The sequence below is a fragment of the Furipterus horrens genome, unplaced genomic scaffold (assembly GCF_987537825.1).
Source record: "Furipterus horrens unplaced genomic scaffold, mFurHor1.1.pri manual_scaffold_1, whole genome shotgun sequence".
In the NCBI taxonomy this organism is placed as follows: domain Eukaryota; kingdom Metazoa; phylum Chordata; class Mammalia; order Chiroptera; family Furipteridae; genus Furipterus; species Furipterus horrens.
Window position 1 is genome coordinate 84,446,249 of NW_028327171.1, and position 13,251 is coordinate 84,459,499.

A 13,251-nucleotide genomic window follows, 5' to 3' on the forward strand; every position below is an offset into this window, starting at 1 on the left:
CCAGGCACTGCTGACCAGCATTAGTCCTCTATTCCCACAACCCACTGCGTTTTCTGGAACAATGAATGTGCTCTGTAGTAGCCCTTGCAGTCATAGATGCTGAAATTCCAATCAGTAATTTTGCTTTTTCTATGGGATATTGCTTCTTCTATGGGATATTACTTCTAATTTGCAACCAGGGATAGAGCACAAGGGAGGGTCTTCCACTCACAGTCCACAATCCTGCTATTCCCTAGCCAGAGTCAAGTTGTCCAGATTACAGAGATTCTGACAGGTTTATATTGGGGTAAACACTTCTTTCTCCACATGGTCCACTTCAGAATTTGCCTCTGGTTTAGAGTTGGTTGAAAGACATTTGCAAATCATAACAAAGCGAGGGAATAGATGCCATTGTTCTGGAGGTCCCGGGTACAGCCCCAGGAGTATGTGTCTGTGTGGACTTGGGCTAAAGACCCTAGACTGCAGGTGACACTTAGCAGGTGAGAGACTCTCAGCCCAGTGCAATAAGATTTTCATTTATTCTTTCCCAAATGTCTACCCAATTGTAAACTCTGTACTCGTATTTGAACAATTACTATATTTGTTTTCAGTAAGCCAGAATAAGAAGCTCCTGAGTAATTCATTTGGTATCAAAAAAAAAAAAAAAAAATCACTGTTGAAGTGTACAATTGTAATTTTAGAAAAAATATGAAGAATAAAATGACTCTATTTCTGATAACCCTAGTTCATCTTTTCTTTCATTTTGATCTTATAATTCTGACTTTAAACCACAGATAAGTGTTTCTTAACAAAATGTACAGTCTCTATTTGTGCCTGAATAGTTCAGATAACTTTTTTTTTCTTTTTTAGTATAAAAGAGAATTCCCTTGTTCCATCCAAAGGATTATAGGTCCTCAGTGTGCATCTTGCTGAGCTCAAATTTCTTACAAGCCAGTTTTCGTTTGCTGTGACTTATGTGAGGTTTTTCACTGCATCCAACTCCACCCTTATTTTGTACGTATTCTCAGAAGTGATTGTTTTAGGAGAGTGCACATGCCATGAACACTACTTGGACGGGCTTGTTTCACAGCCCCTGGGCATCATGAAGTCCTCAGAGAAGACTGTTTTTGAATTGCATGAGTAAGTTTTATTGAATTAGGTTCTGATTTCTTGATGAATAATCTCATCTGTATTATATTTGCCATGAGCAGTGCAACTGATACCATTTGGATGCATTCATAGACTATAGGCTGTGTAATATAGGCTTTTGGGTAAGTCAGGATTGAACATCACATTTCCCCACTAAAGTGTACATGACACCAAGCTGTTGGCACAGCACTTCATTAATCAATTAGAGGGAGAGAGGTGGTGGCCAGAGGACTGCAGTCACTTGTGGCCAAAAGGTAGCCATTTCATCCTTGTTTGCAATTTTTCATCTGAGCTTACAGAAATTCATAACATGCTTCATCTAGTGGTCCAAAGCCACATGCACATGCCTCAGTTAGTCTGCATGTTCAGCCCAGTGGTGGGAGGTAGAATTGGATCAAATATATGGTGACAACAGGTGATTGACTTCAGGTGATGAAAACACAGCACATTTTATAGATGCTGTATCATGGAACTGTACACTTGAAACTTATGTAATTTTGACCAATGTCACCCCAAGAAATTTAATTTTTTAAAAAGTTTATAGGCATGTCTGTGGGGCTTACATGGCTGGTGCAACCAGCACGGGGTACTGGCCATGCTCAGTGGGGCTGGGGACGTGCTGGCATCTGCACAGCCCATAGGCCACAGGGGTTGTGGACTTGGCATCCTGCCCTCTGAAGCCCCACCAGTGCCTCATGACGTTGGACAAGTCCATTGGAACCTGGTTGCTGTATCTGCCATGTGCCTGGGGCATTGGTTTGGCAGTAGAGCTCCTGTTGTTTTCCAGGTTGGTACATGTTATCCTTCTTTGGCACTGGAGCTGTTACGATGTGTAGAGCAAGGTATTCTATTAATGACACGTAGGACTGAGACTATGATAAAAAGGTTGGAGGATTAGCAAATAACCCAATAGCTGCTAGAGACATTTCAACTTTTCTGTCCTTTTTTGTCAGAGGACTGCTGACCTTGGTACTGGTTGTTCTTTTGTGCCTAATTACTACAGTACAGTTCTTGGAGCAGCATCCTCACTTGTCATCATCCACCTGCTAATGAAAAATATCATGTACTGGCCTCAATTAACATTGAGGTTCACTCTTAATTAGGGAGCATTACTTGAATGGTCTGCTATCAAGGGCTCCTGTGATCCATCTGTTTGCCTGCCTCTTTATTTTTTCTGGAATTATGTGGACTCTAATATATGATACTACCTATGCCCATCAGGACAAGAGAGATGATGCTCTGATTTGTGTTAAGTCTGCAGCACTATGGTTTTTCGAAAACACTAAGCAGTGGCCCAGTGGCTTCAGTATAGCGATGCTGGGGACACTGAGCCTGGTAGGAGTGAACAGTGGTCAGAGCGTGTTCTGATACACTTCCCTGGCTGCTGTCAGAGCCCATCTGACTCACCAGATGCACCAGATTTACACTCTAGACATCCACAGTCCTAAAGATTGTTGGGGTAAATTTGCTTCCAATTGAACATTAGGACTAATTGGTTTTTTTAGGGATTATCCTTGGGAAATTGTGGAAAGAAAAGACAGGTGAAACAAATATATATATATTAGAATAGCAAATTAGAAAGTGAAGTTTATCTAGGGATTTTTAAATGAAGCTTTTACAAAACACTCTCAAGTGTGTTGTTGCTACATAATATGATTTGAATAAGAGTTTTATACTATGTTAAAGAATTAAGAATCAGAAGATGAACACAGAGCACATTTGCCTGGATTTCAGTTCAAGTATTTAACAACAAAATCATTCCTCTGTCACAGAAAACTGCGACTCTTCAAGATTTGAGATGACCTTGAATATTTAAGTTGATGTGTACAATAGTTTTTTGATTCACTCCTTTACTGATGGGCACTTAACCTATTTCCAGCACTTGGCTATTGTAAATAACACTGCTATGAAGATTGGGGTACATAGGTTCTTTTGAATTGGCTGTGGGAGGAAGGGGTGGTGGGGCAGGGGAGAGCAAAGGGGGAAAATTGGGACAACTATAATTTAACAATAAAATTTTTAAAAATAAAAAGATGACAATCTAACTTTTGAAAGAGTTAATGTGTTCTTCTGCTCATTATAATTCTTATCTGTAGTTATAGAGATTGTAGGACTTTTTCCCTGACCAGTGTAGCTTGGTTGGTTGCGTGTTGTTCCTGCAAAGCAAAAGGCTGCCAGTTGGATTCTGGTCCTGGCACATGCCTGAGTTGTGGGTTTGATCCCAGCTGGGGTACATGCGAGAGGCAACCGATCAATGTTTCTCTCTCACATCGATGTTTCTCTCCCTCTCTTTCTCCTCTCTTCTCCTCTCTCTAAGAAAAAAAGAAAATCTAAAAAAAAAAATGTATGTGTTTTGGCACTTTAGGAAGAAACTTATGTGTATATCATCGAAATGAATGCTTGTAGGAAAAATGGACTATCCTTTTAAGAAAAAATAAGAGTTTCCATGGGAAAAAACAAAAAAGAAGAAGTTTCTGCTCCTACATGTAGGTCTAGATTTGGGATATTCTGCTGCATGGTGTGGGGTTGAGGGGGCTTGAGTTATGTTTATTAAATATTTTGTGCGAGACAGTGTGCCATGTACTGGGAATTCAAGGATGACTGGGTGCCTCTGTCTGCCAAGTGCCATTAATTCTGACAGGAGGGGAGACAGAGTCAAAACATTTCAATGCAACTTGATCAGTGCTATGCACAGGGTGTGGCAGACACTGTGAGTTGCCACCCCTGTGACCACTTCATCTTTGTAGTTGATAGAACCCTAATTTTGTTCAGGCTGGCAGGGTGTCCAGCTAAATTCTCACCTCCTTAGGCTCCTTTCACGCCAGGTGCGATTGTGTGACAGAGATCTGATGGGTGGGACACACCCAGAGGTCTGATGAGGATTCCATGGAGCTGCTATCCTCAGAAATGGGGATTGTCACAAGGGATACTGCCCTCACTCTTTTTCTTACTTTGAGCATAATGCCCAATGATGCAGCAGTCATTTTAAAAAGTAAAATTGTATATATTTAAGGTATGCAACACGATGTTTGGACATGCATACCCATAGAGAAGTGACTATGGTCATGCAAATTAACATATCCATCTCCTCACATAGTTAACCATAATTTTTTGTGTGTCAGATCTCTTGAAATCCCTTTTAACAAGTTTCCAGTATACAATACTGTATTATTTTTCTTTTTAAAAGTCATTTTATAGTCGTCATGCTGTACATTAGATCTCTAGACTAGTTCACCTTACATAACTGCAACGTTGTTCACTTTGACTAATATCATACCCCCTTCCCTGCCCTTGGTAACCACCGTCCTACTCTCTGCTTTTAGGTAGGTTCCACATGTAAGTGAGATCAGACAGCATTTTTCTTTCTGTGTCTGCTTTAGTTCACTTAGCATAATGCCCTCCAGGTTTATTCCTCATTGTAGCAAAGGGCAGGATTTCTTTCCTTTTTAAGGTTGAATAGCATTCTTTTGTTCTCTTTCTATATATACCATAATTTCTTGATTCATTCATTCATCTGCTGGTGTGACCCTGAAAGAGAGAGGCACGAGTAGAAAGTAAGAGAATTTTGGAGATGCTAGCCCTGATGTCACAGAGCTGCTGAATTAACTAGCCTCTGCCCACATCCAAAATTTCATTATTGGGAAAAATTCACCTGTGTTTGTTCTTAGCTGCTGTAAGGCAGGTTTTCTGCTACTTGTAACCAAGAACATTTCTAAACAAGAAAGCTCCTGTGGGCATGAGGGAAAGATATATTTATTGCAGAATACTAAGTAGTAGAGGGGAAGCTCTCTGCCTTCAACTGTGTGGGAAGAGTGCTTGGTAAAAATGCCTCTTAATTTTCAATGAGGACATTCTCATCAATTACCTATACTTCAGAACACCACCCAGGCTGCAATTAAGAAGAACAGAAAACTTGGATGGATCTGCCTCCTGGGAGATTCCAATCTAATTTGAGACATGTTTCCCTAGAATCTTCCATGACCTAAAGACAGTCTGTAAGCAAGGGCCAACCAAACTAGTCATGGTGTCACGTGAGGGACTCCATGTGTTGAGAGATCTAGATTGGGGAACTCACAGTCCTCTGACTTAGATCACACCAGAGCCAACCACAGTCCACATTTCAGGCTGAACTTTTGCCACATTTTCCAGAAGCAGGGCCTTAGAAACCCTGACTGTGGCCAGATTCACAGATGTGCAGCTGCCAAGACTAACAGACTAGTAGACAGTTTTTTGCTGCCCTCACAGCTCCCAAAGAGATACCTACTTTTTCCAGTAACTCACTTTTCTCTCTCTCTCTCTCTCTCTCTCTCTCTCTCTCTCTCTCTCTCTCTCTCTCTCTGTCTTGCCCTTTTCTTTCTCAGGCACAAGTTGAGAGTCTCGCAGATGCTTTTGGAGAAAACAACTGCTTGTTCTCAAACAAGCTGTTGGGAGATGCATTCCTGCTCCTTTCCTTCCTCTCTCAGAGTTCTTGGCCAGCCTTGGCCCTTCTTCCAGGAGATCATGATGCTGCTGCTCCCTCTGCAAGTCCCCATGCCTTTCAGCAGTCCTGCTGGCAGCCAGGGCTGCTGGCGTTTACATTTTGCTTCTCAGCAGCTTGGCAAATTGGAGCCTTTGCTTTTCTGTTTTAAAGCCTGGCTTTTAATTCTGAGCTGAAGGGAGCATTTAGCACTGTGCCCATGAGCCCACAGACCTCAGAAGTTCTCCCATGCTTACCTGTAACCTCCAAGGTGTGGCTCAGTGTATAGAGCAAACCACTGGAGTGAGCTGGTTTGAACTGGAGCCCCATTCATGGGGAGGTAAGGCAGGAGAAGTTCGGTACCCATAGGGCGTGAGTTCGCATTGAGGGCTAGAAGAGAAACCTTGGGACACCAAGGAAAATTCTCTGTCTATAATGTAAAATAAGGGCAAGCACAGTTTGTGTTCCCAGGTGTCATTTCAGTGAACTGGAGGCAGGTGAGGAGATAAGAAGTTTTAAAGCAATCACTTAGACAAAGCTAATCTACATTCTGTCAAAGATGAAAATAACCATTGGGATAAAAGGCAAGTGATGTCTGACATTCATAAGAAACTAGGCACATGTTAACACATGGTCTTGTCTTTGGGTTTTTATTTCCACGGAAATAAATGGAAACTGCCCCTAAGTAAGACTTATTTCTGCTTCTGCCCAAAATTTGCTTTATATATCCTTCTGGGTTTTAGTTCTTCACTGGTAACTTGGAGATAAACATATACATTCTTCTAAGGGTTGCTTTGAAATTCATATGAATTGATGTCTTTGAGAGAACTTTATAATCTTGTAAGTTCATTTTTCCCTCCCTCTCTCCTTCCCTATCTATCTCCCTCCTGTCTATTTTTGCTGCCTTCTTCTCTTCCCTTTTGCAGCAAAATCTCTACCCAGGAACCAAATAAGAAAAGTCTGTCATAAAACAAAAGGCATAAAGGCAAAGCTCAGAGAGACATAAGTCAATACTTCTTTCTAAGCTTGACTAGCTATTGAGGCTGAGAGAAGGCAGAGCTGCTTAAAACCGTTCGCCTTACAGACGTCCAGGGAACCAACCCTCTGCTTTCAGAATCACAGGGTAGACACTCTGTGTATTTCTCTCCTGTATTTCCCTTGTGTTTGGGGAGATGAGCTTGAGTCCAGAGGCAAGGACAACTGGATATGACTGAATGGGCAGGTGCACCTGTTTGGAAAACTGAGGCTACATATAACTAGAACTTGACTTTAGGGCTTCAGAGAAAAGGGCACATGGTTCTAATATTTACCAATACCCACTTTCAGATCCACAGGGACTACAGTCCCATGTCCTTTCAAGTCAGACATCACCTAGAGAGGACTAGAAATGACCAATGAAACATGAGCAGGAGTGACAGGTATTATTTATAACCCCAATGACTGGTTGTAGGACTCTCCTGCTCTCTCTCCCACTGCCATGCTGACCGAGGGCCATATGTTTTTAGATCATGCAGTTGATGGGAGCAGAGCCTATTGCTGAGTCGCCACAGGAGGGGCTGTTGCCCTGGAGAGCATCCTGGGCTGCAGAGGATTTTCTGTGAACAAGAAGTCAACCTTGTGGTATTGGGTGGGGTAGCACAGCAGCTTAACAGTCTATGCTGAATAGTACAGGGCGTATGGAAAGCAAATTTTGGCTCTTCTTTTTGGTGGCTTTCCTTACACTCTGCCCACTTCTAAGCAGCCAAACCACTGCAGAGTGTCCCACTTCTCTTTTGTTTTTCCTGTATCCCAAGCCCAGAGTAGCAGCTGTGTGGAGGGAGGGTCGCAGCTGTTGGAAATGAAGGGAGGGGGGCAATGGGTACTCCTCTTCCCTTTGGTATTAGTCTTGTCACGTAAATGGTTTACATACTGATGGTCTCCACAGATGCCAGGCATGTGTTTTCAGGTGCTTCCCCTATTCCACATGCAGCCCCATCCTCACATGTAAACAGGAGCCAGGGACCCCTCACAGAGCCAGGAGGCACTATAACACTTCAGGAGGCCCAGGGTCCTCTTTGGAAATTAGCAGACCTGATGTGCACCACCCACATACCCAGCTCCTGCAGCACTGATGCAGCCACAAGCAAAGAATCTGCACAGCTATTTCCTGGCAAGGGATGATTAATGTGGTTTGGTCTTTTTTCATTCTCCCTGAGTATAGAAATAGTACCTCTCAAGCGACTTAGAAAGGGATAGTGTGCCTGGAAGGTAGTTTGTTATTCTGGTGGGTTTGCTTACCATATCTTTATTCTGCATTTTCCTCAAGTATAGTCTATCCCTGAGGTTTTTAGAATTTGTATCACAATTTTGATATGGACATTTTTTTGGCTCATTTAATTGAATGTAATCATAGTTTAATGTAATTTTCATAGCATCTATTTAAAAACTGATAGCAATATTTAAGTATATGTAAAATATAATAATTAAAATTTATAAACTGATTAAAAGATGTTAGTTAGCATTAAAAATATGTTCAAACCTAAAAATGGAGATTTCAAGATGTGTGATGACCCAATATTGATTGGTGATGAACAAAATCACTGTGGTAGGGTTTGGATGAACCTTTGCTAATGCTGACTTGAGAGACATAAATGCACGTCTCTGTGTCCAGTTGTTGTTTATTCAAGTTTCATATTATAAAATTCAATCCTGATTCATTAGGGTAAATTTCAGATGAAAACTGTAATACAGATATTATGTTAAAACTCAGATTTGGGCTAAATTCTACCCTTAGCTGTGCTCTGACAGCCGTCATGGCCTTGATAGGAAAACTTGCCAGCACATGTGTGGACAGGATTTGGCCTGAGGTGGCTGGATTTGAGTGGTAGTTATATACAGAACTGGAAATTGCTTAGTCTATTAATGAATTCTCATATTATTCACTGCAGGCATCTTTTTTGCCTTGGGCTGCTAGTCGAGACTAATAAAGCCCAAAGGGACTCTGAAATCCATGAAATGAAGTACCCAGCTCCTTAGGCTGGATGAGAATCAAGGTTCAATAATTGAGTATGTCTCGACCTCTGTCTGTCTTAGAGAGTTTGCCAAGATTCGCCCTTGTCTGAAGTCTCTAAAGGAAGAATTGTCTAGTTTGACTGAACAGGAAAAATTAATCTTATAACTGTGACCTTTGGAAGCAGTTAAGACTAAGGGAAGACAGGAAAATTAGAAGTTTCTCATTAGTGCAGACATTCCTGTCCCTCCTCTTAGATCCCCTTAGACAGATGGCTGTCCATAAAATTGTTTCTTCTACTGGTTTGTTGTTCAGTGTGATAGACTGAAATACTTATTGAAAAGTTTATTAGCAATAAGCTGCCAATGAGCCTTTGAATGTTTAAATAATAGGCTTAAGAAAAACTCCTTTAAAGAGTATTTATTTTTATTTTTAATTTTTCAATTACAGTTTACATTAAATATTATTTTGTATTAGTTTCAAGTGTACAGCATAGTGGTTAGATAATCATGTACTTTACAAAAGGGTGCCCCCAATATCTCAAGATCCCACCTGGCACTGTACATAGTTATTACAATATTATTGGCTATATTCCCTATTTCTCTGCTTTATATCTCTGTGACTATTTTGTGACTGCCAATTTGTACTTCTTAATCCTTTCACCCTTTTTTACCCATTCCCCCTCTAACTACCTCACCAACTCTGGCAACCATCAGTCTGATCTATATCTATAAATCTGTTTTTATGTTTTTGTTTATTCATTAATTTTGCTCTTTAGAGTCCACATATAAATGAAATTATATGCTATTTGTTTTTCTCTGCCTGACTTGTTTCACTTACCACAATACCCTCTAGATCCATCTATGCTGTCAAAGAGATGGAACGCTTCACAAATTCGTGTGTCATCTTTGAGTAGAGGGGGCCATGTTAATCTCTTCTGTATCATTCTAATTTTTGTGTATGTGCTGCAGAAGCTAGTACATCAAGGAGAAATTCTTAATTAAGATCAGTCCATACTAAAATTTCATAGATTCAAAAAGACTTCATTGACTTACTCTGTTGGGCATTACCACTGAATTGGAATAACATGCTAATGAACAAACTAAACTAGCAAGAAACATGGGAATAGACTTATAGATGAATAGCAGGATTACAGGTAAGAGGGGGGCAGGTTCGGGGGTAGAGGGATTGAGCAAAAAGGAAAAGGGACTCATGGACACGGACAACAGTGTGGTGATTTTGGGGGAGAGGAGGGTAAAAGCAGACTAAATGTTAATGGACAAAATACAATAAAGATGATTAATTTAGAAAATAAAGTAGGTATATTAGTTAGAATAGTCTAAGTTATGCTTGGTAACAAACAACTCCAAAATGTTAGAGGTTTAAAACATTTGCTCAAATTATGTGTTCATTGCAGGTTAGTTCTGTGGGATAAGGTTGGGAGAACTGTTCATGTCTTACTCAAGGAAACAGAATAGGAGAGGCTATATGTCCATGTGGCCAGAATGCCAAGACAAAAAAAAAAGGGGGGGGGTGGGCACAAAGAAAACGAGGTAAATCTTACACTGACTTTTATAGCTTTCTTTTGGAAGTGACACACATCACATCTGTTCACATTTCATTGGCCAAAATATTAAGATGGCCACACCCAACTTTAAGGGCAAGGAAGTATATCCTTAAAACTTTTTCAGAAGGAGAACTAAAAATATTTGGTGAACAACATTAATGACCACTAAACTGCTTTTTTATTCATGCTAATTGACCTAAACCCAGTAAAAGCTGGACTGTACTTTAATAAAGAGTTTATTTATCAAGCCCTTGTGTCTCATAGAGGCATTTAGGTTTTGACCTGTACTCCTTCGCTCCTTCATAGGCATGAAAAGAAGCTTAGATGTGGCATCAAAGTTTAAAGGAACAGATGGCTAGCCTGCAGAGTATCGCTCTTTTGGCGGCATAATAAGAAGGGACCAAAGAATAAGCAAGTCAAGAAGACAACTCTGGTATAGTTTACTTTTTAAGCTTTTTTTAAAATTGTATTTGTTTTAGTACCGTTTAGTCTCCTTATATCCCCTTACCCCGCAATCACCCCACTGTTGTCCATGTCCATGAGTCCTTTTTCTGAAAAGGACAGGATTTAAAGTCAGAAGACCAGTTTTAATCTCTAACTGGCACTGCTGGCTAAGTAATTATGTGTCTGTTGTTTGCCCTCTAGGAGCCTTAGTTTCTCCACCTGAAAGGTATTGTAAATAATCAAATGAATATTGCATGTAAATACTTTGTGACTCATAAGTACCATGTAGCTATCATAGAATGGAAGAAGACACTATTCTGAGCTTTGGGCATATCTGAACTGTGACCAGATTTTAATGAATCTATAATTCTGTTTCAGAAAATAGAATTGGTATTTGGTATGTCACCAACTCATACCAATTTTATATGTTAGCAACTCTAATTTTAAATCTATAAAACCTAACAGTAATAAAGATAATAGAGAATTATTTTACATCATGAAACCTAAAGCCCACATCAGTTGCCAGCACTGAACAGAGAAACAAGCTGAACAATAAATAAAGTAATAGAACAGAAAACAATTTCTGAACAGGAAATGAACAGAACAGAAAATGAAGCATCATTGGAGGAAGGCAAAGTAAAATATGGTGAAACCAAAATGTAAGTGGCTATATCTTTACATCTGATGTTATTACATTATAAACCTATACATTATGTGCAAACTCCCTTTATTGAATCACTAAAGTTTGAATATTTAGGTCTCTTTGCTCGTATTGTGGACTTACTGATTGCAAGTTTAGGTTCTGGATTTTTTTGTCATAATTAAAGCTTAAAGTCTTTCCTTTCTTTTTTCCCTATCTTTGTCTGTCTCTTTGTTTCTATTATATTTATTAATTTTAGCTTCGAAGTTTTAGGTAGAATACTGGTATTAGGGATATCAATGTGTTTAGAATATTTTCTCTGTCATAGAAGGATGCAAAAGCAAGAGATGGTAATGAGATGAGGTTGTAATACATGTATGGGTAAAATGCTATAAGGGCAAGAAAAAGAAATTATCTAACTATGTTTAGGGAGGTCAGGGAAGGATTCACAGGAAAGGTGACATTTGAATTGGGTTCACTGCCTAAGAAGAAAGGTGTGGAAAGAAATTTCAGGTAGAAGAAACAACATTATGCATCTTGAATGTCAAGTAATTCAAAGTCTCTGAAATGCAAGATTTTTGTGGAAAGGTGAGATTACAAAGATAGGCAAGGATTCTGACCCTGATGATCTTTGTGGGCCATGGTCAAGAATTTTGTGGTGCATCCCAAGCAGACTTTGAAAAAACTGGAAAAAAAGGCTGACATTTTTAAAAAATGGAATGTCCACTTTACTGCATTACAAATACAAAAAATACTGCTTATTCTCAAGTTTATGAATTTGTGAATTACTGTATTAATCTATATATTGGTATCTAAAATTAACTCCCTGCTTTGGCTCATCTGTGTGACTAAGATTACTTTCATAATATAGCAAATCTCCTGATCTTCAAGTCATTTCATAGAAGTACCAATCTCTATTAGGGAACCTAGTCCATATACCTGGTATTTTAACTCCAAAGCATTTTAGCGTGATTCATTTCTTGGAGTTGTGCTTGACTTTCGTGTAATCATTATAAACACACAGACACAGGGAATGTCCTTGAGATTTTTCCATTGTGTAAATCAGCGCTGAAAACTCTCAAAATGAATGAAGTTGGCATGCAATTTACTTCACTTTCCAATGCCACCTGTGTTGCCAGCAACCCTAAGTCCTGAACAAGCTAATTTTGATAGTCAAAGGGCCTAAGGTTCCATAGTTTTAACTTTTCAGAGTGAGTTCCATTTGTCATATGTTGTGATAATAAATACCTTGGAGAAAAAAGCAGGCATAAACTAATGACCATGATTCAGAGTCCATTAACAAGTTGGAAACATTTTGGTCATTGTTTCTGGATGCTTTAAAAGAAAACTCAGTAATACATGCTCTCTTTTCTGTAACTTTAACATTTATGCAGGCTTCATAGTATTTAAATTTAATTTAAGCTATAGTAATGAGGTATTTTGTTTCATTATGCAAACCAGTCTTAATGAAGATTAATTAACTACATGACTAACACTGTAAAATACATTTTTTTTTCATTAAAAAGTAGATAAGACTAATAAGCTATGTAATGCCTTCTAAGTAAGATTATGATGTCTCTGAGACATTGCATTAGGTACTGTAGAAGGGTAAATGAAAAGCAAAACTTGAAAAGTGGTCATTAGATTTAGTGAGTAGAGAGGGAACACTTACGAGTGAAGTTTTAGTTGAGTACAGGCAGGAGTCAGACAATAATTCCGTAGGATGATGAGAAAAGGATCAGGCTAATTTCTCCTTATCTCTGTAACCCTTTGTTTACTTCACCCTTACCCTGTTCATGTTAAACCCTGGCTAGTCAGTTCACCACCACCCTCCACCCTCGCTCCCTTGTACCTAGCAACCTAGCGATGGGGAAAGAACATGAAGAGTCTAGGCTGAGGGGATAACTAAGGTGAGCTAATTTTTTTTTTTTTTTTATCTTGGGGACATTTGTTGGATCTTAAGAATTTTTCCCTTTGGGAAATGTAACGAATTCAGGACATGGACTGCAGATTGAGTTTCATTTAGG

General features: G+C 39.4%; 1 non-coding gene and 1 pseudogene across 1 annotated transcript; one reads left to right on the forward strand and one right to left on the reverse strand.

Annotated features, from left to right (window-relative positions):
* Window positions 1–384: 384 nt before the first annotated feature.
* Window positions 385–2,698, forward strand: LOC150021403 (4-hydroxybenzoate polyprenyltransferase, mitochondrial pseudogene; annotated as a pseudogene).
* Window positions 2,699–9,444: 6,746 nt separating this feature from the next.
* On the reverse strand, window positions 9,445–9,554 carry LOC150021404 (U6 spliceosomal RNA). Its single transcript, XR_016513513.1, has one exon. It is a non-coding gene; the product is annotated as a U6 spliceosomal RNA (small nuclear RNA).
* Between the last annotated feature and the right edge of the window lie 3,697 nt (window positions 9,555–13,251).